General features: G+C 47.6%; 1 long non-coding RNA gene across 1 annotated transcript in view; it reads right to left on the bottom strand.

Annotated features, from left to right (window-relative positions):
• The window catches only part of LOC121000887, a 79,358-nt gene that overhangs the window by 18,056 nt on the left and 37,002 nt on the right, over window positions 1–24,300 (bottom strand). The window lies entirely within an intron of this gene.

The raw sequence follows: 24,300 nt of genomic DNA, 5'->3' as shown, positions 1-24,300 counted from the left end.
ACCTCATAATCATGTGTTTCCAGTTGCCCAGCTTTGACTGTGGGGAGGGTCTTATTAACCAGTGGGTATAAGCCTACACGAGAGTGTGGCTTGGGCCCCCCACAGGCTGAGCATTACTCTCTCTTGAGTCTGGGTTCTGTTGTCCACAATTAGAACAAGTCCACCCCTCCGGGCCATTATTTGGAGGTGGTGCTGTGGGAGGGAGAGATTTTTGTGGTTTATGGGGGATAATACACCGTACTTCAGAAGGGATGCTTAATTCTTTTGTTGGCAATTTAATTTCATCCCATATTTCATACATAGTCCCTTTGTCAGTGTCTTTTGCCTTATGGGCAGTCATAGACATTCCCTGGGCTACATCATACCACATTGTGGCCTGGTCATATTTGTTATGGTCTTCCAACCACCCCTTAAAATTAGTGAGAAATTTCTACCATACTGGTTCATCCAATGTTCCATTCACACCTGCTCCCAATTTCTTTAGCATTTGTCTACAGTCTTTGGTTGCCTCAGTGTCCTTTGCGCATTGCATAATATCAATTGCAGGGACCCATTTCTCTGCTCCCTTTTCAGAGGAATGCTTACTCTGTGTAGACCCCATCCCGTGGGTGGCTCCTTGTAATTCACTATCCAGGTACTCACACACCTGGTGAATTACAACAGTGCTGTGGACACACTTCCGAGGCAGCACTATTAGTGGTGCCGTGGACACACTTCCGAGGCGGCACCACTTTCTTCTACTACCAGTGGTGTTGTGGGCACACTTCCGAGGCAGCACTATCCACTGGTTTGGCAATACTACGGTATAGTCTTGCCCTCACACAGAGTAACTCACACGTCCTCTCTGGGGTTACTCGCTGGAAACCCCTTAAACCCCTCTACGTTCTTTCTATGGCACAGGAAGCAAACAAATACTACAATCCAAACTGGTATCATAATACCCACGCATGTATACAATATACAGCACAGGAGTTAGCAGTAACGCAGTAATTCTTCCTCATACAATATCAGCAGGCACTCAGTACATGTGAAACCACACAGTATGACATAACTTTGGAACAACCCCTGACCTCAGGCGCCTTTTTAGGTACCAACAAGGAACTGCAGGGCCCCTATCCAATCTTACTGGACAGCTTTATACACTGCCACTTCTCACAGCCTCATCCAGGATAGGTCCGTCAACCCTTTCTCCACCAGAACCAGAGGCCTCCAGAGTCAGGGACCGGACAATCCAGTCAGCGAGCTCCAGACTTTCAGCTTGCTCAGGGGGAGCAGGATCAGACCTCTCCAAGATTCAGCTTATCTCAGCCACTCGCACATTCATGCATTCATACGGCTAGAGACAATTTTGCACATATAGGGGAAATAATACATTCACCAGAACACGGTGCAGGCACCACGTTCACACACCACACTGCAGAACAGCGAGCAGAGCTCAGGAGACAGACAGTAACACAATGGGTTACTTACCGCGGTCTTCCTGGGTCCTGGTCTCCGTATCGCGATCTGCAGCTAGGAGCGTTGTTGTGGTGCCCGCATTCTCCACCAGAAAATGTTGTGGCAGACCTAGGGTTAGTCACGTGAGGATCGTTGCCTCGTGTTCAGGTGAATGACTTCGACGGAGGAAAATGACAGAAGTCTGAGTATAGTTCAAAACCTTGTCAGGAACCCAAAGTGGGAGTGTCCTGGGCTCTTTATTTATACCCAGTTCAAAGGGTGTAACCCCTCAAAGTAAAACATGATTGGTTTACAGACATTTCAATAATGGCTTTTGATTGGTACACAAATAATACTTCTTGATTGGTTAGAACTGAATCCATCTATTGATTGGTTAGTATTTTACAAGTTTCATTTTTCCAAAAATTTGTTAACTGATGAGTTTAGTATTTTTTTTTGCAAGAGATGCATATTTGCGATTTAGCACGTACAAATCTTATCTTATCTTAGCACACACGGCTCACTTCTATAGGTTTTTAGCTTACGCTTGTTATATGCTTGTTTTTTTCCAAATGTCACCACATTATATCACGTACACAGAGAAAATGAAAAACATCTATGAATTTTATATCCACTTTCAGAAAAGCTGGATAATTTCCTTAACATGGAAGAACAGCTTTGACATCTTGCTGTCATCTAGCTGTTGGGGACAAACCTGGAGAAAGACTGGATATATGGAGGCTAGCTTCTCTATCAGACTGACTATATGGAGGCTAGCTTCTCTATCAGACTGGGTACATGGAGGCTAGCTTCTCTATCAGACTGGGTACATGGAGGCTAGCTTCTCTATCAGACTGACTATATGGAGGCTAGCTTCTATCCGACTGACTATATGGAGGCTAGCTTCTCTATCAGACTGGGTATATGAAGGCTAGCTTCTCTCTCTTTCAGACTTGTCAATCTCTCCTAAAGGGATGCACTTTCTCTATCATCAGATATACACTCACCTAAAGAATTATTAGGAACACCATACTAATACGGTGTTGGACCCCCTTTTGCCTTCAGAACTGCCTTAATTCTACGTGGCATTGATTCAACAAGGTGCTGATAGCATTCTTTAGAAATGTTGGCCCCTATTGATAGGATAGCATCTTGCAGTTGATGGAGATTTGAGGGATGCACATCCAGGGCACAAAGCTCCCCTTCCACCACATCACAAAGATGCTCTATTGGGTTGAGATCTGGTGACTGTGGGGGCCATTTTAGTACAGTGAACTCATTGTCATGTTCAAGAAACCAATTTGAAATGATTCGAGCTTTGTGACATGGTGCATTATCCTGCTGGAAGTAGCCATCAGAGGATGGATACATGTTCTCATTCTGTTTACGCCAAATTCGGACTCTACCATTTGAATGTCTCAACAGAAATTGAGACTCATCAGACCAAGCAACATTTTTCCAGTCTTCAACAGTCCAATTTTGGTGAGCTCGTGCAAATTGTAGCCTCTTTTTCCTATTTGTAGTGGAGATGAGTGGTACCCGGCGGGGTCTTCTGCTGTTGTAGCCCATCCGCCTCAAGGTTGTGCGTGTTGTGGCTTCACAAATGCTTTGCTGCATACCTCGGTTGTAACGAGTGGTTATTTCAGTCAACGTTGCTCTTCTATCAGCTTGAATCAGTCGGCCCATTCTCCTCTGACCTCTAGCATCCACAAGGCATTTTTGCCCACAGGACTGCCGCATACTGGATGTTTTTCCCTTTTCACACCATTCTTTGTAAACCCTAGAAATGGTTGTGCGTGAAAATCCCAGTAACTGAGCAGATTGTGAAATATCAGACCGGCCCGTCTGGCACCAACAACCATGCCACGCTCAAAATTTCTTAAATCACCTTTCTTTCCCATTCTGACATTCAGTTTGGAGTTCAGGAGATGGTCTTGACCAGGACCACATCCCTAAATGCATTGAAGCAAATGCCATGTGATTGGTTGACTAGATAATTGCATTAATGAGAAATAGAACAGGTGTTCCTAATAATTCTTTAGGTGAGTGTATAAGTATATGATATCCACAGTATCCTCAGAGGCGTATAGTCTCTGAACAGGGGCCCTCCTGTCCTTTGGTTATGGTGGGCAGCTTGAAGCTTACAGTGTTTCCACCACATGCAGAGGAGGCTGTAGCTAGATTAGCGGCCATTACCTTCTTTGCCAAAATCTGTAATCTCTTTCTGTCGGCTAAACCTTCTGCAGATCTTCTCCCTTCTGAGGGCTGGCAGATAAGTTGCTTGTGGCCTGTAGGGGGATGGTGTCTCTGTCACAGTCGTTACCTCTGGCTGTGACCTTCCGTTCTTGCCCGTTCGGCGCTCCTCGCTGAAGTTCTGTTCCTGTGTGTTATTTGTGGTTCTGTATGGGTTACCTCCCCTGTGTGCCTATTTGGAGTTAATCCTCTGTCTGCTCCATGGGTGTGGTCTCTCTGCTGCACCCATGGAACCTGTATATAAGGCTGAGGTTTCCTCAGTTCTGTGTCAGCTCTCCTGGTGTGTGTTGTCTTGTCCTGCTCCTGGTTTGTACTTTTTTTCCCATGCTGCTGACCCATGGGATCCGTGTCTGTCTGTCTGTGCTCTGTGGGTTTCCCTACTTGTTCATTTGCGTCCTTTTTCCTGTCTTTCTGTTCTGCCAGTTATGTTTTAGTTACTTTGTATTCATATGTCTGTGTTCAGCAAGCCTTTGCAGCAGAGTGGCATGACAAGGCCATGCAGTTTTCTACTGGTGGAGCAAGTCCTTCTCTGCTCATTGCCACTCCTGCTCCCTTGCGTGAACTCCTGCTTGTATCATTAGTTGCTCTGTTTTGTATTTACCTGTCTGTTATGTTTGCCTATGTGCCGTCGGTACCTTCTGGTACCTGTTGTCCATTCGCTCCTGCTGTCACTGTCTAGGTCACGCTCCAGAGTGGACCCTGGCAACTTTCTGCGGCTAAGTCTAACCCTACCATCTAGGGCTCTAGTGAAAACCAGGAGTTGCTTAGTTACGCCCCTCTGGAGTATTACTAGACAGTGGCGCAGTGGGGGTTTTCTCCCACTGTGCTGACGGTACATAGAGCTCATGTTTTATCTGTGCTGTTTTCCATGTTTGTGCAATAAACTCTAATGTGTCTGTACCTGATTTCCGTTTATTGCTTGACGACGCGGTGTTCTCCGTGTATGCTGGTTGCCAGGGGTGACGTCCGGTTTAACCTTTTTTGCTTGCAGTTCTGCCTACGGCCGTGTTTTCCGTTATCGGCGCAGGTATCTGCTCTTGGGCCTCCGGAAGGGGGTGTCAGCATGTCTGACCAATCAGTTCTTGGCAGACATGCCATTCTCCGGAGGGAGAGTGGAGGGGGAGGTGTTAGCACATTGCAGTTCACCATGACTTTTGTGGCCGTGTAGGCTGGCTGCATTCCTCTTGGCGTACTGGCTGCGTTTACCGTGTAGGCTGGTTGCTAGGGGCTGCGTGCTGGCTGCGGTCGTCTTATGTGTTCTGCTTGTGTACCTCTGTACCCCTTTGATTCTGATTTTCGTTTCCTGTCTGGTTCCTGTTCCTGGTCCCGTGCCTCCGGAAGGGGGTGTCAGCATGTCTGACCAATCAGTTCTTGGCAAACATGCCATTCTCCGGAGGGAGAGTGGAGGGGGAGGTGTTAGCACACTGCAGTTCACCATGACTTTTGTGGCCGTGTAGGCTGGCTGCATTCCTCTTGGCGTACTGGCTGCGTTTATCGTGTAGGCTGGTTTCTAGGGGCTGCGTGCTGGCTGCGGTCGTCTTATGTGTTCTGCTTGTGTACCTCTGTACCCCTTTGATTCTGATTTTCATTTCCTGTCTGGTTCCTGTTCCTGGTCCTAATCCTCCGGAAGGGGGTGTCTGCATGTTTGGCCAATTAGTTCTTGGCAGACATGTCATTCTCCGGAGGGAGAGTGGAGGGGGAGGTAACTGCATGGTGCGGTTCACTTGACGTGTATGCCGTGTTGGCTGGCTATCTTCCCCTGGTGTACTGGCTGCGGACCCTCCGTGTAGGCTGGTTTTCAGGGGTTGGGCTGGTTGCGGTCGTCGTATGTGTTCCTGCCCTTGTACCTCGTCACCCCTTTGATTTCTGTCCCCTTGCCTGGTTCTGTTTGGTTTGTTGCCCCACTTCCACTTTCTGTTTGGGAGGAGAGGGGGGGGCTTTGAGGGGTGGGAGTGTCACAGTCGTTACCTCTGGCTGTGACCTTCCATTCTTGCCTGTTCGGCGCTCCTCGCTGAAGTTCTGTTCCTGTGTGTTATTTGTGGTTCTGTATGGGTTAACTCCCCTGTGTGCCTATTTGGAGTTAATCCTCTGTCTGCTCCATGGGTGTGGTCTCTCTGCTGCACCCATGGAACCTGTATATAAGGCTGAGGTTTCCTCAGTTCTGTGTCAGCTCTCCTGGTGTGTGTTGTCTTGTCCTGCTCCTGGTTTGTACTTTCTTTCCCATGCTGCTGACCCATGGGATCCGTGTCTGTCTGTCTGTGCTCTGTGGGTTTCCCTACTTGTTCATTTGCGTCCTTTTTCCTGTCTTTCTGTTCTGCCAGTTATGTTTTAGTTACTTTGTATTCATATGTCTGTGTTCAGCAAGCCTTTGCAGCAGAGTGGCATGACAAGGCCATGCAGTTTTCTACTGGTGGAGCAAGTCCTTCTCTGCTCATTGCCACTCCTGCTCCCTTGCGTGAATTCCTGCTTGTATCATTAGTTGCTCTGTTTTGTATTTACCTGTCTGTTATGTTTGCCTATGTGCCGTCGGTACCTTCTGGTACCTGTTGTCCATTCGCTCCTACTGTCACTGTCTAGGTCACGCTCCAGAGTGGACCCTGGCAACTTTCTGTGGCTAAGTCTAACCCTACCATCTAGGGCTCTAGTGAAAAACAGGAGTTGCTTAGTTACGCCCCTCTGGAGTATTACTAGACAGTGGCGCAGTGGGGGTTTTCTCCCACTGTGCTGACGGTACATAGAGCTCATGTTTTATCTGTGCTGTTTTCCATGTTTCTGTTTGTGCAATAAACTCTTATGTGTCTGTACCTGATTTCCGTTTATTGCTTGACGACGCGGTAGTCTCTCCTGGGACCTCCAACTCGTGACAGTCTCCCTCCAGGAGCTGCTCTGAGGTCTTCACTCCTCAGCAGTCAGCCATTAACGCCAGAATCTTCCTCCTAGAGAGGGAGGGTGGAGCCAGCCCTGACTAGCCTCATGGGACCTCCGCCTCCCCATACAACTTTATAAAAGGGTGAGTAGGGGAGGTATAGGCGCAGGGGACGACCAGCAGATGAATAAGAGGGGCTTTATTTGTGGGTGAAAAACAACCAATGCGGTTCAGGGTTCTAGGGCCCTTTATCAAGTCTTTTTCCATTTTTGTATACGGTAGGCGCTAGTATCCAACTCAGCCATGATGGCACTGATCCTTGTTAGGAAGCTGTACTGCCTATCATCACCAGTCACTTCGTTAGTGCGATGCCTTACCCACTAACCCTATGAGCGCCTTCTCACTCTCACCATTTACGCTACACAACTTTACAGCATGGGGAGGAATGATGGCATAGCGATCGCTTCTCCCCATGTAATAGCAGCGGTCTCCTCCGCAAACGACCAGGCGATTGCCCCTAAGTGACTGTTCCTTTATATGTTTTTATATGGTAGAAGTGCTGCTGTACCTGTTTATGCCTTTTTGATATTATTCAGTAAATCATTTTTCACTTACCTGCTGTTTAAGACTATTTTTTTCCCATATCCCAGATTCCATAGTAAAACATCCATAGAGTACTGATGAGGCCGCTACTAATACCAGTACTACTATTACTACCCCTACACAGGCGCAGACACGTCTCTAACTGTACCCATCGCCTATCTATGTGCTACTAATTCCCTCCAGTCCCCATAGTGCCCTCAAATGGTAATTATTACCCATTTGTGCCCACCATACAGGGAGTGCAGAATTATTAGGCAAGTTGTATTTTTGAGGATTAATTTTATTATTGAACAACAACCATGTTCTCAATGAACCCAAAAAACTCATTAATATCAAAGCTGAATATTTTTGGAAGTAGTTTTTAGTTTGTTTTTAGTTTTAGCTATTTTAGGGGGATATCTGTGTGTGCAGGTGACTATTACTGTGCATAATTATTAGGCAACTTAACAAAAAACAAATATATACCCATTTCAATTATTTATTTTTACCAGTGAAACCAATATAACATCTCAACATTCACAAATATACATTTCTGACATTCAAAAACAAAACAAAAACAAATCAGTGACCAATATAGCCACCTTTCTTTGCAAGGACACTTAAAAGCCTGCCATCCATGGATTCTGTCAGTGTTTTGATCTGCTCACCATCAACATTGCGTGCAGCAGCAACCACAGCCTCCCAGACACTGTTCAGAGAGGTGTACTGTTTTCCCTCCTTGTAAATCTCACATTTGATGATGGACCACAGGTTCTCAATGGGGTTCAGATCAGGTGAACAAGGAGGCCATGTCATTAGATTTTCTTCTTTTATACCCTTTCTTGCCAGCCACGCTGTGGAGTACTTGGACACGTGTGATGGAGCATTGTCCTGCATGAAAATCATGTTTTTATTGAAGGATGCAGACTTCTTCCTGTACCACTGCTTGAAGAAGGTGTCTTCCAGAAACTGGCAGTAGGACTGGGAGTTGAGCTTGACTCCATCCTCAACCCGAAAAGGCCCCACAAGCTCATCTTTGATGATACCAGCCCAAACCAGTACTCCACCTCCACCTTGCTGGCGTCTGAGTCGGACTGGAGCTCTCTGCCCTTTACCAATCCAGCCACGGGCCCATCCATCTGGCCCATCAAGACTCACTCTCATTTCATCAGTCCATAAAACCTTAGAAAAATCAGTCTTGAGATATTTCTTGGCCCAGTCTTGACGTTTCAGCTTGTTTGTCTTGTTCAGTGGTGGTCGTCTTTTAGCCTTTCTTACCTTGGCCATGTCTCTGAGTATTGCACACCTTGTGCTTTTGGGCACTCCAGTGATGTTGCAGCTCTGAAATATGGCCAAACTGGTGGCAAGTGGCATCTTGGCAGCTGCACGCTTGACTTTTCTCAGTTCATGGGCAGTTATTTTGCGCCTTGGTTTTTCCACACGCTTCTTGCGACCCCGTTGACTATTTTGAATGAAACGCTTGATTGTTCGATGATCACGCTTCAGAAGCTTTGCAATTTTAAGAGTGCTGCATCCCTCTGCAAGATATCTCACTATTTTTGACTTTTCTGAGCCTGTCAAGTCCTTCTTTTGACCCATTTTGTCAAAGGAAAGGAAGTTGCCTAATAATTATGCACACCTAATATAGGGTGTTGATGTCATTAGACCACACCCCTTCTCATTACAGAGATGCACATCACCTAATATGCTTAATTGGTAGTAGGCTTTCGAGCCTATACAGCTTGGAGTAAGACAACATGCATAAAGAGGATGATGTGGTCAAAATACTCATTTGCCTAATAATTCTGCACTCCCTGTACATCAGTTATGCCCTCACAAAGTAGTTATGTTTACATTGTGCCCCCACAAAGTAGTTATTCTTTTATTGTGCCACGAAACAGTAGTTATATCCATATTGTGCTCCGATACAGTAGTCATACCCACACTGTGCCCTCACATTGTAGTTATGCCTCCATTGTGCCCCCACACAGTAGTTATGCCCACACTGTACCCTCATAAACTAGTTATGCCCACATTTTGCCCTTAAACAGTAGTTATACCAACATTGTGTCCTCACAAACTTGTTATGCCCACATTGTGCCCTTATACAGTAGATATACCCCCATTGTACCCCCATACAGTAGTTATGCCCACACTGTGCCCCAATACAGTAATGCCCACATTGCCCCCCATACCGTAGTTATGCTTCCATTGTGCCACAAAAACAGTAGTTATATCCACATTGTGCCCCAATATAGTAGTTATGCCCACACTGTGCCCTCACATGGTAGTTGTGCCTCCATTGTGCCCCCACACAGTGGTTATGCCTCCATTGTGCCCCCCACACAGTAGATATGCCCACATTGTCCCCCTGAAACAGTAGTTATTCTCACATTGTGCCATCACACAGTAGTTATCCTCACATTGTGCCCCCATACAGTAGTTATGCTTCGACTGTGCCCCCACACAGCAGTTATGCCCACATTGTGCCCCCATGCAGTAGTTATGCTTCCATTGTGCCCCCATACAGTAGTTATGCTTCCATTGTGCCCCCACACAGCAGTTATGCCCACATTGTGCCCCCATACAGTAGTTATGCTTCCATTGTGCCCCCACACAGCAGTTATGCCCACATTGTGCCCCCATACAGTAGTTATGCCTCCATTGTGCCCCCACACAGCAGTTATGCCCACATTGTGCCCCCATACAGTAGTTATGCTTCCATTGTAGTGTTGAGCAGCGACACTATAGCGAATATTAATCGTGAATATTGCTAATTCGGGAATATTACGAATATAGTGCTATATATTCTCTATATCGAATATTTGTCATTTTTTAACATCTGAAAACATGATTCCCCCCTGCTTCTTTCTTGTGGGTCAATGAGTCATTGGCCCACAAGCAACTTAAGCAGGAAGGAATCATGTTTTCATATGGAAAATAAAATTACGAATATTCTAAAAAAAACTAATATATAGCAATATAGGGAATATATTCGTTATTTAGAATATTCACATTATTTTTTCCAATCTGTATGGTCGTTCGCATACTCCTCCCCGACAAGCGTCCTCGTCACTATGGGAACCCCTGTGGGTTAGAAAATACCATCGGATCTGAGTTTTCCCTGAGATCGTGAAAACTCAGATCGGATGGTATATTCTAACCCACAGACGTTCCCATGGTGATGGGGACGCTTGTCGGGGAGAAGTATGCCAAAGTGGAATAACAGTACAGATTGAAAAAAAAAAAAAAGACGAATATTGTAAATAACGAATATATTCGCTATATTGCTATAACTTAGTTTTTTTGAATATTCGTCATATTCTAAAACACAAAGTTATAGCAATATAGTGAATATTCGTGAAATACACATAGACTGCAATTTAGCTAATATAGTGCTATAGTATTTTTTTTATAAGTGTAAATTTTTTCCAAATCTGAACTTCAGAAGAGACAAAAAAAATTAGACTATAAAAAAAGATTATAGCACTATATTAGCTAAATTGCAGTCTATATATGTATTTTCCGAATATTCGCTATATTGCTATATATTCTTGTCTTAGAATATGACGAATATTCTAAAACAAGAATATATAGCAATATAGCGAATATTCGTAAAATACACATATTAGCCATAGCCAACCAATAGGAAAGTTGCCTTATACAGTTAAAAGAAAATCGCAATACACAAATTATTAAATCACATATTATTCGCGATAAATAGAATGATGACGAATATTCGATTTTGACGAATATAAGATGAATATTCAATTGAATATTCGCGAAATATCGCAAAATCGAATATGGCACCTCCCGCTCATCACTATTCCATTCCACAGCAGTTATGCCCACATTGTGCTCTCACACAGTAGTTATGCCCACACTGTGCCCTCAGAAACTAGTTATGCTCATATTGTGCCGTCAAACAGTAGTTATGTCTCCATTGTGCCCCCACACAGCAGTTATACCAACATTTTGCCCTCACAAACTAGTTATGCCCACATTGTGCCCCCATACAGTAGTTATGCCCACATTGTGCTCCCATACAGCAGTTATGCCCACTGTGACAGGACCAGGGGGAAAGTGGTAGAAGGAGTCTACATTTCACCTAGGTTCCTGTCTTATACGTTCTAAAAAGCAACCAGGGAATTGACAGCAAGGAAGACTAGTTTTTTTCTTTGCAAGGTTTTTTTTTAAAAAAAAACCTGGTTAGAAGGGCCTGGCTGCTTGGAGCAGGGAGAGTTGGGTGGGTCCTTGCTCCAATTTTTTTTCAAGAAACGGAGGCTCCTATTGCTTATATCTTTCTTTACTGTCCACCACAGCAGCAAAGAAAAAGAACAAAGCCATTAGAATAATACCATGACAACAGGCCCCTCCCATGTCGAACCAGTATATAAAGTCCATATTTCCCTAAATCCTCCCGCTTTCTTTGCTGCTGCCACCAGATAAGTACCGTATTTTTCGCCCTATAAGACGCACCTAGGTTTTTGAGGAGGAAAATAAGAAAAAAAATATTTTGGTGGGATTTAAACTAATGGTGGTCTGTGGATGACACTATTATGGGGGATCTGTTGAGGACACTGTTATGGGAGATCTGTGGGTGACACTGTTATGGGGGATCTGTTGGTGACACTATTATGGGGGATCTGTAGGTGACACTGTTATGGGGGATCTGTGGGTGACACTGTTATGGGGGATCTGTGGGTGACACTGTTATGGGGGATCTGTGGGTGACACTGTTATGGGGGATCTGTGGGTGACACTGTTATGGGGGATCTGTGGGTGACACTGTTATGGGGGATCTGTGGGTGACACTGTTAAGGGGGATCTGTGGGTGACACTGTTAAGGGGGATCTGTGGGTGACACTGTTAAGGGGGATCTGTGGGTGACACTGTTATGGTGATCTCTGGATGGCTCTTATTGGGGTCTCTGGATGGCACTGTTATGGGGATCTGTGGATGACACTGTTATGGGGGGGATCTGTGGATGACACATATATAGCATCTTATGCTATGTGTCATCCACAGATCCCCTCCATAACAGTGGCCCTGTAGTGTGAATGACCCCCAATATAGGGGGTGGGGGTCGCATCTGGTTTTATAATGACAGCGGGGCCTTTGCAGTGACTGTATTCTACTACACGGGCCCCGCTCACTGTATATAATCTTATCTATAATTGTAGGCATTGTTAATATATAAAAATTCAGGGTAATCAGTGCCTGTATTACTTACAAGCGCTCAGTAGCAGAGAGGAGGGACGAGGCAGGCCGGGAGGATGGGCGCTGGCAGCGTGAGTCACTACTTCATGCGCCTGCGCCGCCCACTTTATGAATGAAGCAGGCGGCGTGGGCGCATGACGTAGTGACTCACTCTGCCAGCGCCCGTCCTTCCGGCCTGCCTCCTCCCTCCTACCGAGCGCTTGTAAGTAATAAAGGCGCTGATTACCCAGAATTTCTATACATTAACAATGCCTACAATTACAGATACGATTATATACAGTGAGTGGGCCCCGCTGACATTATAAAAGCAGATGCCGGCCCCCAGCCCCTCCTCCCTCTCAGCTGATACACCCGCTGCGCGGCGTATCATTGAAAATTCTGCAAAATGCAGCATTCGCCCCATAAGACGCACTGCTATTTCCCCCCCACTCTGAATGCTGGCGGTGCTTTCACTCTAGTGGTAGCATGAGACGGAGTCTACAACCCACACAAGTGGCTCAGGTAGTGCAGCTTATCCAGGATGGCACATCAATGCGAGCTGTGGCAAGAAGGTTTGCTGTGTCTGTCAGTGTAGTGTCCAGAGCATGGAGGCGCTACCAGGAGACAGGCCAGTACATCAGGAGACGTGGAGGAAGCCGTAGGAGGGCAACAACCCAGCAGCAGGACAGCTACCTCCGCCTTTGTGCAAGGAGGAACAGGAGGAGCACTGCCCGAGCCCTGCAAAATGACCTCCAGCAGGTCACAAATGTGCATGTGTCTGCTCAAACGGTCAGAAACAGACTCCATGAGGGTGATATGAGGGCCCGACGTCCACAGGTGGGGGTTGTGCTTACAGCCCAACACCGTGCAGGACGTTTGGCATTTGCCAGAGAACACCAAGATTGGCAAATTCGCCACTGGTGCCCTGTGCTCTTCACAGATGTAAGCAGGTTCACACTGAGCACATGTGACAGACGTGACAGAGTCTGGAGACGCCGTGGAGAACGTTCTTCTGCCTGCAACATCCTCCAGCATGACCGGTTTGGCATTGGGTCAGTAATGGTGTGGGGTGGCATTTCTTTGGAGGGCGCACAGCCCTCCATGTGCTCGCCAGAGGTAGCCTGACTGCCATTAGGTACCGGGATGAGATCCTCAGACCCCTTGTGAGACCATATGCTGGTGCGGTTGGCTCTAGGTTCCTCCTAATGCAAGACAATGCTAGACCTCATGTGGCTGGAGTGTGTCAGCAGTTCCTGCAAGATGAAGGCATTGATGCTATGGACTGGCCCGCCCGTTCCCCAGACCTGAATCCAATTGAACACATCTGGGACATCATGTCTCGCTCTATCCACCAACGTCACGTTGCACCACAGACTGTCCAGGAGTTGGCAGATGCTTTAGTCCAGGTCTGGGAGGAGATCCCTCAGGAGACCGTCCGCCACCTCATCAGGAGCATGCACAGGCGTTGTAGGGAGGTCATACAGGCACGTGGAGGCCACACACACTACTGAGCCTCATTTTGACTTTACATCAAAGTTGGATCAGCCTGTAGTGTGTTTTTCCACTTTAATTTTGAGTGTGACTCCAAATCCAGACCTCCATGGGTTGAAAAATTTGATTTCCATTTTTTTTTTATTTTTGTGATTTTGTTGTCAGCACATTCAACTATGTAAAGAACAAAGTATTTCATAATAATATTTAATTAACTCAGATCTAGGATGTGTTATTTTTTTGTTCCCTTTATTTTTTTGAGCAGTGTATATATTTATATAGATATATTGGGTTTCCATTTCCAGTTTTTCCCCTTTTAGCCTCTCCTTTGGGGTCTTTTCTGTTTTCTTCACCACGCCAGTCCCCTTGGTGGACTGGCGTGGGTTATCTCCTCTCTTACCGGTCGGCGCCCGCCTCGTCCCGCTTCCCGCGCTGCAGCCTTTTCTCCTTGATAGATCCATCCGGCGAACCACTTTTCAATCCGGACGTCCTCCATCATCCGAGATTGGCAGAGTGGCTCCCGGTGGACCATGTGGCCAAGTATTTAGAGGCCCGGGTGCGTTGTCCTCTTGGTAAGGAGGCTCGTAACAAACTTAGGGCGGAATGTCCTAGACCGCTAGTGCCCAGCAAGGTCTGCGATACCCCGGTAGTAGACCCAAAGACGGCACAGTTCCTGTCTAAGTTGGGTTGGATTCCCCGCAAGGGCCTGAAGTCGGCCCTTAAAGCCTGCCAGGATAAGCTTCTGGATATCTTTGGCCCCTTAGCCAGAATTCTTTAATTGGCGGAATCCGCTAGGGCGGACAATAGAAAGGTGGACCCGGAAGAGCTTCGGGGTTGGATCCAAAGGGCCATTTGTATAGCCGGCAATGTCAACACGTCCCTTTCCATTGAAAGACGCAAGGCCATTCTGTTCAAGATTGAGCCTAAACTGGCCAATCTCGCCCTTACTGAGGCAGGCAAGGAGGCACAAGGTTTGCTTTTTGGAGACTCCTTTATTAAAGATTTGAGCCAGTTTGTGGGCGCCTTTACGGCTCTTGACAAAGCCCAGTCCTCTATGAAGAGGGTTTTTCACGGTAGGGTTTTCACCAGGGCCCGCAGTTCAAGGGGCCATCTGTCCGGCCGTTCTTCATACCAGACCCGTGGCTCGGGTCGAGGCTCCTACTCGCATTGATCTTCCTTTGCACGAAGATCCTCTTACCAGGAGGCCCGACAACCATCGGGATTCTTCCCTACCAGAGGTGGACCAGGTTGCGCTAGAGGTTACAGAGGGACCACGAATTCAAGATGACCTTACGGTAAGCATCCTACCTCAAAATTTTTCGAATGCTTGTGTAGGGGGCAGACTCCGTCATTTTTCTCACGCCTGGTCATGCATCACCTCGGACCAGTGGGTCCTGTCCACAGTCCGGGGGTTCCACATAGAGCTGGTTGACTGCCCGCGTCATTTTCCTTTTCCTCACCCTCAGGTTCTCTTGGGGTCATCTCAACTTTTGATAGACAGGGAGCTGTCAGACCTTTGCCAAAAAGAGGCGGTGGAGCGAGCTCCAGACTTGCATTCAGGGGTTCTTAGCAACATCTTTCTAGTGGAGAAGAAAGGGGGTCAGATGCACCCCGTTATCAACCTCCGGGCCTTGAACAGGTTTGTTCGATACCGACATTTCAAGATGGAAGGAATTCACCTTCTCAGAGACTTACTTCTTCAGTGGGATTGGATGGTGAAACTCGATCTCAAGGACACGTACCTGACTGTTTTGGTCGTAGAGACCTCCTTCGCTTCTTATGGAAAGGGGAGGTCTGGTGTTTCACCTGTCTTCCTTTTGGTCTTTCATCCGCCCCTTGGTATTTCACCAAGCTGATGTGACCAGCTATGGCGTGGCTCCGCAGTCGAGGAGTGCGCCTGGTTATTTACCTGGACGATATTCTCATCTTAGCTCAGGATCGTTCTGTTCTGCTGAAACATCTGAATTGGACAGTGAACCTCCTCTCCCGGTTAGGCTTCCTACTCAATCGAGAAAAGTCTCTGCTGGTCCCATCTCAGACCATAGAGATCCTAAGCTTTACGGTAGACTCCTTAATGGAGACTTTAAGCCTCCCTCCAGCGAAGGTCTGAGCGATCCGCAAGGAATTGCGCAGGGCGTTGGCAATGTCGCAGATCTCTCTTCGTCACCTGGCCCGGATCATCGGCCTCCTGTCTTCTTCTATCCAGGCGGTCTTCCCAGCCCTACTCCATTACCGGGCCCTTCAACGTCTGAAGACTGCTCATCTCCACTCCGGAGCTTCATATGCGGACCTAATATCTTTGGATTCGGAGACCAGGGACGAACTGACCTGGTGGATCCACAATCTCTCTCCTTTGAATGGCAAGGCGATTTGCGGTCTACGACCAGACTTTACGGTGGAGTCAGACGCCAGTTTTCAAGGTTGGGGCGCGCATTGTGATGGTGTAACCACAGGAGGACGCTGGTCAGAAGATTAATCCAGACTTCACATCAATGCCCTGGAGCTTCTGGCGGGCTCGTTTGCTATTCAGAGTTTCTCGAACGGCATGGCCAGGGCTTGCATCAGGCTGCGCATGGACAACATCTTGGCTGTCCGTTACGTCAACTCCATGGGAGGTACACACTCGGCCATGCTTACTCATCTAGCGATGGATTTTTGGTCATATTGTCTTTCCAGAGACATTACTGTGCTGGCGGAGTATCTCCCGGGCCTGCACAACTCACAGGCGGATTGGAGTTCTTGTTATCTCTCGGACGGCAGCGACTGGAAGTTGGACGAGAAGGTGTTCTCTGCTATCTCATCTCTTTGGTGTCCCTTCTCTATTGACCTCTTCGCCTCCCGACTGAATGCGCAGCTTCCCCGATTCTACAGTTGGTGCCCGGATCCAGACGCAGAAGCAGTAGATGCCTTCCTCCAGGATTGGTCCGGATCCCTAATGTACGCATTTCCACCATTCGCCATTATCCCGCGGGTCCGGAGCCAGTTGCACCGGCAACGGGCCAATCTGGTGATAGTAGTCCCCTGTCACGGATGGTCTTGCAGAAAACAAGAAGTAACAAATAAAGATCCGACTGACTTGATCCCAAACTAAGGAACAAAAGGGTGAGCCCTATAAAAGCCCTAGAGCTCTCCCTGACTGCTCAGCCCATGCAAAGATCTCTGTGATATAAAGTTGCATGTCCACGTACCTAGACTGAATGACACCTGAAAACCCTATAATATTGATGGGACACGACCACCGGCTCCCTGCACTAAATACGGAGGGAGTCAGGGTCACCTAGAATCAAGCCAACAGGAAAACACAAATAAAGGGATAGACTTATCTGAGGAACCAGCAGTAGAAACTTCTAGCAGTGAGCACAATCCAGGAAGTAGTATAAATCACAAAGTGAGGCCGTATGGGAGGGTATATAAAGGGAGGCAATCACTGCTAATAGATGACAGCTGGGAGAGGGAGAAGAGATGTCAAAGCAAAACCAAAACAACAGAACATCATGCAGAAGGTACTGAAGAACGTCTGTCAGAACTTCTCAGAGATCTGGCGGTGACAGTACCCCTCCCTCTACGAGTGGACTCCGGACACTCAGAGCCCACCTTCTCAGGATGGGACCTATGGAACGCCTTGATAAGACGAGTGGCCTAAATGTCCGCCACTGGAACCCACATCCTCTCCTCAGGACCATAACCCTCCCAATGAACGAGGTACTGAAGAGAACCGCGGATAATACGAGAGTCCACAACCTTAGAGACCTGAAATTCAAGATTACCATCAACCACAATCGGAGGAGGAGGCAAAGAGGAGGGTACAGTGGGTTGGACATAAGGTTTTAATAGGGACTTGTGAAAAACATTATGGATCTTCCAAGTCTGAGGAAGATCAAGACGGTAGGCAACGGGATTAATGACGGACAAGATTTTGTAAGGCCCAATAAACTTAGGACCCAACTTCCAGGAGGGAACCTTCAATTTGATATTCTTAGTAGACAACCACACCAGATCACCAACATTCAGGTTCGGACCAGGCACACGTCTCTTATCCGCCACACGCTTATATCTCTCACTCATGCTCTTTAGATTATCCTGAATCTTTTGCCAAATAGATGACAAAGACGAGGAGAATCTCTCCTCATCAGGTAAACCAGAAGCCCCCTCTCCAGAGAATGTCCCAAACTGCGGATGAAACCCATATGCACCAAAAAATGCTGACTTATCAGAGGACTCCTGACGACGGTTATTTAAAGCAAACTCAGCAAGGGACAAAAAAGAACACTAATCCTAAATTCTCCACCACAAAACAGCGCAGATATGTCTCCAGATTCTGATTGACGCACTCTGTCTGGCCATTCGACTGCGGGTGGAAAGCAGAAGAGAATGACAACCGAACCCCCAAGCGAGAACAGAAAGCCTTCCAGAATCTGGAAACAAACTGCGTGCTCCTATCAGAGACTATGTCTGAAGGAATACCATGCAATTTGACAATGTGATCAATAAATGCCTGCGCCAGCGTTTTAGCATTGGGCAACCCAGGAAAAGGAATGAAATGCGCCATTTTGCTAAAACGGTCCACCACCACCAGAATCACAGTCTTCTCCGAGGAACGAGGCAGGTCCGTAATGAAGTCCATGGACAGATGTGTCCAAGGACGGGAAGGAATGGGTAACGGGAGGAGAGGACCTGATGGCCGTGAATGAGGGACTTTGGCACGAGCGCAGGTCTCGCAGGCTGCCACAAAACCCTCAACCGACTTACGAAGCGCCGGCCACCAGAATCTCCGAGCAATGAGATCCACTGTGGCTCTACCCCCCGGGTGCCCAGCAAGGACAGTATTGCGGTGTTCCTTAAAAATCTTGTGTCTTAAAGCGAGAGGCACAAACAACCTCCCAGGAGGACAAAGATCAGGAGCCTCTCTGCCTGGGCTGCCTGAACCTCTGCCTCCAATTCAGCCAAAATGGGACCCGGGTCTTCAAAGTTCCCCCCTCCCGGAAAACAACGCCTGTTTAGACATAGTGGCCAGACGGCCAGGTATTTCATTTATTTTCAACAGTTTTTGTTTAAAGGGGTTGTCCCACTTTATTAAATAGGGTTACATTAAATCATTGCCCCCCACTGAACATTTCTTATAATACATGTAATTAAAAAAAAACTACTATTCAGCCTAAAAATGCTCCTTTCACTCCCCTTTGTTTGTGCTGGTATCCCATGGATACGGCCACATCTCGCCGGCCACATCCATGCCGCACCTGCGCACTGGTATCTATTGCGATCCTGCAGCCGGCCTCTCACTCACACTGTGAGCACGCACGTCGCATAGTTTTGCGCATGAGCGGGCGCCCGATCATAGCAGTGTATTACTGTTTTCTGGCAGCAGGAGGGAGCGCACGGCGCCATAGCAACCGAGGACGCCGTGCTCTCTGGTGCCCAGAAGGAGTCCAGGCGGCAATCCACAGATGCCCCCCACCCCATAAGTGCCATCCACAGATCCCCTCACCCCATAAGTGCCATCCACAGATGCCCCCCACCCCATAAGTGCCATCCACAGATGCCCCCCACCCCATAAGTGCCATCCACAGATGCCCCCCACCCCATAAGTGCCATCCACAGATGCCCCCCACAAGTGCCATTCACAGATGCCCCCCACCCCATAAGTGCTATCCACAGATGCCCCCCCCCATAAGTGCAATCCACAGATGCCCCCCCATAAGTGCTATCCACAGATGCCCCCCCCATAAGTGCCATCCACAGATGCCCCCCCATAAGTGCCATCCACAGATGCCCCCCCCATAAGTGCTATCCACAGATGCTCCCCCCCATAAGTGCCATCCACAGATGCCCCCCCATAAGTGCTATTTACAGATGCCCCCCCCATAAGTGCTATCCACAGATCCCCCCCCATAAGTGCCATCCACAGATGCCCCCCCATAAGTGCTATCCACAGATCCCCCCCCCATAAGTGCTATCCCCAGATGCTCCCCCCCATAAGTGCCATCCACAGATGCTCCCCCCCATAAGTGCCATCCACAGATGCCCCAATAAGTGCTATCCACAGATGCCCTCACCCCATAAGTGCCATCCACAGATGCCCTCCCCCCATAAGTGCTATCCACAGATGCCCTCCCCATAAGTGCCATCCACAGATGCCCTCCCCCCATAAGTGCCATCCACAGATGCCCCCCATAAGTGCTATCCACAGATGCCCCCCCCCCCCATAAGTGCTATCCACAGATTCCCCCCCCCCCCCCATAAGCTGGGTAATAAGCCAGTGATAATATCTGACACCGGGAAAGCTGGGTAATAAGTCAGTGATAATATCTGACACCGGGAAAGCTGGGTAATAAGTCAGTGATAATATCTGATACCGGGAAAGCTGGGTAATAAGTCAGTGATAATATCTGACACCGGGAAAGCTGGGTAATAAGTCAGTGAATATATCTATCTATATCTAGCACAGATCATATGGCTACTAGCTAACATGCATTTGGGCTGTAGTGATTTATTGTTTTTGCTGCACAGAATGGGTTTGTAAGACAGGTTTTATGTAGGACAGCCACAAGTTACTACTACATTAGTTCACTAGCATTGGTCAGTGGTCACTGAGTGATTCCCCAGCAGGGGGATGGGCTTTACATACTCTGCAGGCTCCAGAAGGATGACTCATCCACATGAACGAGCAGCAAGGACTGAGCTCTCAGGGTGAGTCATGAGGAGGCGTGGCCGGCCTTCACTCTCAGGGTGAGTCTTGAGGAGGCGTGGCCGGCCTTCACTCTCAGGGTGAGTCATGAGGAGGCGTGGCCGGCCTTCACTCTCAGGGTGAGTCATGAGGAGGCGTGGCCGGCCTTCACTCTCAGGGTGAGTCATGAGGAGGCGTGGCCGGCCTTCACTCAACTGCCGGAGCCAAACCAGGAAGTTATCAGGACATCTACTGCTGGTAAGATTGAAAAAGCAAAGTGGGACAACCCCTTTAATTCTTTTTTTAATTCTTTTTCTGAGAAAGTCAATAAAACTGGCGGAGGCATCAAACTTGTGTGGACTGGACTGTGATTTGTGTGCCTATAGCGCCCGTCTATCCCAGGAGACGGCGATCCCGTGAGCTAATCCCGTTACACCACATTATGCCCCCCATACAGTAGTTATGCCCACATTGTGCCCCCATACAGTAGTTATGCCCATATTGTGCCTCCCATACATTAGTTATGCTTCCATTGTACCACAAAACAGTAGTTATATCCCCATTGTGCCCCGATATAGTAGTTATGCCCAAATTGTTCTTCACACAGTAGTTATGCCCACACTGTGCCCTCACATGGTAGTTATGCCTCCATTGTGCCCCCACACAGTAGTTATACCCACATTGTGCCCCAACACAGTGGTTATGCCTTCATTGTATCCCACACAGTAGTTATTCTGCCCCTACATAGTAGTTGTGCCTTCATTGTGCCCCCACACAGCAGTTATGCCTCCATTGTGCCCTGAAACAGTAGTTATTCTCACATTGTGCCCTCACACAGTAGTTATGCTTGCATTATGCTCTCACACAGTAGTTATGCCTACATGGTGCTCTCACACAGCAGTTATGCCTACACTTTGCCCTCAGAAACAGGTTATGCCCACATTGTGCCCTTATACAGTAGATATACCCACACTGTGCCCCCATACAGTAGTTATGCCCACCTTGTGCCCCCATACAGTAGTTGTGCTTCCATTGTGCCACAAAACAGTAGTTATATCCACATTGTGCCCCAATATAGTAGATATGCCCACATTGTTCTTCACACAGTAGTTATGCCCACACGGTGCCCTCACATGGTAGTTATGCCTCCATTGTGTCCCCACACAGTAGTTATGCTTCTGTTGTGGCCCGACACAGTAGTTATTCTCACATTGTGCCCTCTCACAGTAATTATACCCACATTATGCCCCCATACAGTAGTTATGCCCACAGGATCAGAGACACACTAACATTAAATCTAAATATCTTGTCTCGCGAGATGTAGAGTGGAACACGTGAGACGCCGACATCTAGCGCTGCCAGAATTCGGGCTGAATCTGCTAACTGACACCGCAAAGATCCTATAGAAAGACTCGCATCAAGTTAGGTAAGAGAAACCACGTGGGACGCCACAGCGGTATTGCCCACCGACTAAATAGTGAGTAAAAGACCACGCCTCTTTATCCATTGTCTCTGACGTCGGACCACTTATGAAGTGGCAACATTGCAGATGAACTTTAATTGACTAACACATAAAGTGTCCTTTTTGCAACAGATTCATTCGTTTTCTCAAGTTTTTGCCGTATATATTATTCGGATCACAACCGGACTGTAAGAGCAGCTGCAGTGACTAATTAACAGCAGAAATACTGCGGTCTGGCTCTGGAACAACATGACTAACCGCACTAACTGTATTGTGAGCTACTATCGTCACAGATTACTATCCCACCGACCGGAGAGCGATATTAGGAGAGAAGGGACTGCATTAATCCTGCGATAAACTAATTGGCGACCATGAGAGACATCACAATTCTAGAATCTCTCTAAAGAACGGTCATTATACCTCGGCATAGAAACCTGGACGTTCCGATTAAGCGCAATTTGGTCATATATATATATAAATCACATTTCATCACCTTCAGACCGTGTTCACACCATAGTGAGCGTAGTAGCTAGTATAGTCAGTGCCATATCCGTTTGGTGCATTTTTTTTCTGTGATTTATATATTTTCATCCGCACAATGCTCCGTTTTTTGTAGGATGCCTTTGTGGTGCATGTGGACCGCGCCGGCATCCTCCATTGTACGCATTGTTTTGCTGGGGATGGTCGTTTGCTGCGGTCCACATGCGGTGGGACTGCTCCCCCAATGAGAAACACGCTACAGTGTTTGGGGTCGGAGCAGTTGAAGTCTGCCCGATACCCCTGATGAAGCCAGAGGAGCTGGCGAAACATGTCGGGGGCGGAATTTAGGTTTTCATTTGCTGCACTCCATTGAGTTACGCTAAAACCTGTGTGCTTGATGAAAAACACTCATTGCCAACAGGTCGATGCCACAAGTTACACCCCAAGTATGGCGGCTTAGTAGACATCGGGCACAGTCGGCTATCCTAACGAGTACAGCAGAGACGGTGGTGCTGGGTAGAGCGGTGCCAGTGCACTCCGGCCTATACCAGTCACCGACCAATCATTCATCACGGGAGAGGCTTAGATACACAGCTCAGCAGGCAGTATCACACAGGACAGGATTAGATACACAGCTCAGCAGGCAGTATCACACAGGACAGGATTAGATACACAGCTCAGCAGACAGTATCACACAGGATAGGATTAGATACACAGCTCAGCAGACTGTATCACACAGGATAGGATTAGATACACAGCTCAGCAGACAGTATCACACAGGATAGGATTAGATACACAGCTCAGCAGGCAGTATCACACAGGATAGGATTAGATACACAGCTCAGCAGACAGTATCACACAGGATAGGATTAGATACACAGCTCAGCAGACAGTATCACACAGGATAGGATTAGATACACAGCTCAGCAGACAGTATCACACAGGATAGGATTAGATACACAGCTCAGCAGACAGTATCACACAGGATAGGATTAGATACACAGCTCAGCAGGCAGTATCACACAGGATAGGATTAGATACACGGCTCAGCAGACAGTATCACACAGGAGAGGATTAGATACACAGCTCAGCAGACATTATCACACAGGAGAGGATTAGATACACAGCTCAGCAGACAGTATCACACAGGATAGGATTAGATACACAGCTCAGCAGACAGTATCACACAGGATAGGATTAGATACACAGCTCAGCAGACAGTATCACACAGGATAGGATTAGATACACAGCTCAGCAGACAGTATCACACAGGATAGGATTAGATACACAGCTCAGCAGACGGTATCACACAGGATAGGATTAGATACACAGCTCAGCAGACAGTATCACACAGGATAGGATTAGATACACAGCTCAGCAGACAGTATCACACAGGATAGGATTAGATACACAGCTCAGCAGACGGTATCACACAGGATAGGATTAGATACACAGCTCAGCAGACAGTATCACACAGGATAGGATTAGATACACAGCTCAGCAGACAGTATCACACAGGATAGGATTAGATACACAGCTCAGCAGACGGTATCACACAGGATAGGATTAGATACACAGCTCAGCAGACAGTATCACACAGGAGAGGATTAGATACACAGCTCAGCAGGCAGTATCACACGGGATAGGATTAGATACACAGCTCAGCAGACAGTATCACACAGGAGAGGATTAGATACACCGCTCAGCAGACAGTATCACACAGGATAGGATTAGATACACAGCTCAGCAGACAGTATCACACAAGAGAAGCTGTGATCCAGGCTCAGCAGGCTGTATCTCACATGAGAGGCTTAGATACGGCTGTGCTGGCCGCTCCCAGTGTTTGGGGCTCTGGAGATGGTG

This window comes from Bufo bufo, chromosome 5 (genome assembly GCF_905171765.1).
Source record: "Bufo bufo chromosome 5, aBufBuf1.1, whole genome shotgun sequence".
In the NCBI taxonomy this organism is placed as follows: domain Eukaryota; kingdom Metazoa; phylum Chordata; class Amphibia; order Anura; family Bufonidae; genus Bufo; species Bufo bufo.
The sequence above is the reverse complement of the archived record's forward strand: the minus strand, read 5'-3'. Positions and strand labels throughout refer to the sequence as shown.